Below are 4,080 nucleotides of genomic sequence, written 5' to 3'. Positions count from 1 at the left end.
GACACTTTAAGTCAAATGCAAAATTTATATATATACATATATTTATATATATAAATATATACATATATATACACAAAGGTCGTTAATACTATTCCAATCCTGTTTCATCAGCTATCAGGTTCATAACCCCAAAGTGGTTTTTCAAACGAATTCATATCCCAAATTCACATGTACCACACGTCCTATCTTTTTTTCTTGTTTCATTCAAGCCAGTCATGGCTGTTCTAGTCCTGTTGCTGGTGCAAGTGACCTAATCTCAAACAAGAGGACCTGAGGGGAAGTGGTTCGCACGCGGCAGCAGCGGCGGCGGTGGCGGATGCCCCTCAAGGCGGCCTGGGCGGTCGCTATTCTCTGGCCGCAGTTTGCCGCGCAGCCTCCTCTGCGGTCGCGGGCGGCTCGCGCGGCGGCCCGGCTGCGCTTAGACGCTGTCTCCGCTCCGCCCGCCTGGTCTCCGCGCGGCGCCTCGCCTCCTCGGAACGTCTGTCCCCACCCCCGCGCCGGGCACTCCGACTCGCTACTCCCCGCCGCACCGACAGCCGCCGCCGCCGCCGCTCGCTCAGGGCCCTCTCACGTGGGCCAGGGCCAAAAGGCCATTCAATCCAATTTCTTAATATTTCTTACGCATCTTTTAGGGATGCCCCAAACATCGGTCCATCTTGCCTGCTGACCTGACAGAAGGGCTTTCCCATCTCTATGCCAAAAGGGTGCAAGAAAACGAATTCTATTTAAGCCCATCAGTACGGCCCCGGTTCCAACATCTTCTGGTAATATAACCCTTGCGCCAGCCCCTGCTCCGCATTTCTTCTTGAAGCCTCTGCAACTACAGTCCTGTCATCTTTCATCTTTCCTCCCAGCCTACTTTCCAGCACCCTCTGACGAAGGTGAACCTTTTTGGTTCACCCATCTCATGCACATCTCACCCACAAAGTGCTTAAAAAGCATGCCTTCCCATGCCTTCCAAGCATGCCAACTCGGAACCTGAACCACCTTATAGAGAGAACCCAGAGCTTGTGGGTTAGCATGGGCTCCTGGCCATTCCACTCCAACACTGTAGCTAACAAGCAAAACTTCCTAAACCACTACCTTCAGGCATACATCTGAATCACAATCCTTAAAAACTATGCTGGGAGCAGGAGTCTACCAAATCCCTAAGATGTAAAAATCATTGACCTTGAATCTTGGATCTAGGTTATAGATTAGTTGTCTCCTCTGAAATCTTTCATACTTTTGACTGTGGGGAAAATTTTGTTAGACCTGGATTCAGGATTTAGGCTGTGTTGTTAGCTATTCTTAATGACAAAAGGGATGGCAAGCCCATCTCCTTAGAGTCGTGCCCAAACACAGCGTGGTGTGAACTGCCTAGAAAGGTGGGACAGGAGTGGCAAGAGCTACTCCCTGGGAAACAAACCTCGTGGCGCATTCTTTGCACTCCTCCTAAGGCATTTCTTATTTCGTTTAGGAGGGCATGGTACTTGTCCCTTCATCCCCCTCCCGACTTCTCCCCGCATCCCTCTCCATCTCCTATTCCTCGATCTAGAAGGCACTTCATCAGTGATTGGTCAGGTCCATTTACCTACAAAACGTATTCCCAAACTCCCCTCATTTAAGGATCCCAGAAGTGCAGGGCTCTGTCAAGGAGCTCTGGTGAACGGCACTTCCCTGACCTTACAGCGCTCACCTCTTCCTGCCTCAGGGTTCCCTGCTGTGGCAGACAACCGGACACGCAGAACACAGTATTTAAAGTGGTACTTTTTAAACTCTTTTAAGAACTGTTTTTGCTCGAACTCGGTGAGAGAACTCGGAGTGTGAAACCACGCAGGTGCTGGGACTTGCGCTGGTTCTGGAACTCGCGCAGGGCGCTTGAACTCACCAGGGGCGCTTGAATTTCCGCCAAGGATGGAATTTGTGCGGGGCGCTTGAACTCAGGTTCTGGAACGGGTAGCTTGAACTCACTCCTGTGCTGGAAGTCGCGCGAGGCTCTTTAACTCGAGCTGGAACCCAGGCGATGCATGAGGTCACTGTAAGATCACGACCTGATCCGAGTAACCAAGTGAGCCATCCAGGCGCCCCTTCCCCAAGGCTCTTTCAGGCACTTTCTAGCCCAGGCAGGGACCCACGTCCTGCCCCGACCGCATGCTCCCAAGACCTCTGCTCCCAAATCCTTAAAGGCGGGCACTTTTTTGGTAGGAGCTGGTACCAAGACCAGAGAATTAGAGCCAAGATTCCCAAAAGGGAGAAAACCCAGCTGGGAAGAGGGAGGCGGGAGGACGGTAACAGACTCTTGCTGGCTGCGTCTCACCTCTTCCAGCAGCCAGTGGACTAGACCCTAGGGGGATAAGAAGTTGACATTTGAATATTTGACAAGGGAAGGGGGACAAACTTACCAGCTGGTGATGCTTTCTACTGGTCGGAAAGTTTGGAGGACTGTGAGAGAGGGGGCAGGGCCACAGGATATATGCCAGAGAGCCGCCCAAAAGCGATGTCGCTCCGCCCCTAAAGCTTTGATACTGTGGAAGTTGGCGTTTTTTCTAAGAAGAAAAAATATACAATAAGTTTTCTCTTTCATTTAATCAGTAGGATTTATTCAGACTCAGGTTTTTAAAAATTATTTATTTTTAAAAAATTTTCATCCAAGTTAGTCAGCATATAGTGCAACAATGATTTCAGGAGTAGATTCCTTAAGCCCATTACCCATTTAGCCCATTCTCACTCCCACAAACCCTCACCAACCCTCTGTTTGTTCTCTATATTTAAGAATCTCTTTTGTTTTGTCCCGCTCCCTGTTTTTAGATTATTTTTGTTTCCCTACCCTTATGTACATCTGTTTTGAATCTTAAAGTCCTCACATGAGTGAAGTCATATGATATTTGTGTTTCTCTCTCTGACTGACAAATTTCACTTAGCATAATGCCCTCTAGTTCCATCCACATAGTTGCAAATGGCAAGATTTCATTCTTTTGGATTGCCAAGTAATACTCCAGTGTGTGTGTGTGTGTGTGTGTGTGTGTGTGTATCAGTGTGTGTATATATATATATATCACATCTTCTTTATCTGTTTCTCTGTTGATGGACATTTGGGCTCTTTCCATACTTTGGCTATTGATAGCAGTCCTGTACACATTGGGGTGCATGTGCCCCTTCGAATCAGCACAACTGTATCCCTTGGATAAACACCTAGTACTGCAATTGCTGGGTTGTAGGGTAGTTCTATTTTTAATTTTTTGAAGAACCTTCATTAAGTTTTCCAGAGTGGCTGCACCAGTGTGCATTCCCATCAGCAGTGCAAAAGAGATCTTCTTTCTCCACATCCTCGCTAACATCTGTTGTTGCCCGAGTTGTTAATGTTAGCCATTCTTACAGATGTGAAGTGGTATCTCATTGTGGTTTTGATTAGTATTTCCCTGATGATGAGTGATGTTGATGATTTTTTCATGTGTCGGTTAACCATCCAGACGTCTTTGGAAAAGTGTCTATTCATGTCTTTTGCCCATTTCTTCACTTGATTATTTGGTTTTTGGGTGTTGAGTTTGATAAGTTCTGTATAGATTTTGGATACTAATCCTTTATCTGTGTGTCTTTGCAAATATCTTCTCCCATTCCATCAGTTGCCTTTTAGTTTGCTGATTGTTTCCTTCACGATGCAGAAGCTTTTTATTTTGATGAGGTTCCAATAGTTCATCTTTGTTTTTGTTTCCCTTGCCTCTGGAGACCTGTTGAGTAAGAAATTGCTGTGGCTGAGGCCAAAGAGGTGTTTACCTGTTTTCTCCTCTAGGATTTTGATGGCTTCCTCACTTACGTTTAGGTCTTTTATCAATATTGAGTTTATGGGGTAAGAAAGTGGTCCAGGTTCATTTTTCTGCATGTTGCTGTTCAGTTTTCCCAGCACCATTTGCTGAGAGACTTTCTTAATTCCATTGGATATTCTTTCCTGCTCTGTCAAAGATTAGTTGGCCATATGTTAGTGGGTCCCTTTCTGGATTCTCTGTTCTGTTCCATTGATCTCCGTGTCTACTTTTGTACAATTTAAAATTTAAATGTTTAATTTTTTTTGAGAGAGAGAAACAGGCAGGATGCAAACGG

This window comes from Hyaena hyaena, unplaced genomic scaffold (genome assembly GCF_003009895.1).
Source record: "Hyaena hyaena isolate Hyena2069 unplaced genomic scaffold, ASM300989v1 scaffold_1167, whole genome shotgun sequence".
Lineage (NCBI taxonomy): Eukaryota > Metazoa > Chordata > Mammalia > Carnivora > Hyaenidae > Hyaena > Hyaena hyaena.
The sequence above is the reverse complement of the archived record's forward strand: the minus strand, read 5'-3'. Positions refer to the sequence as shown.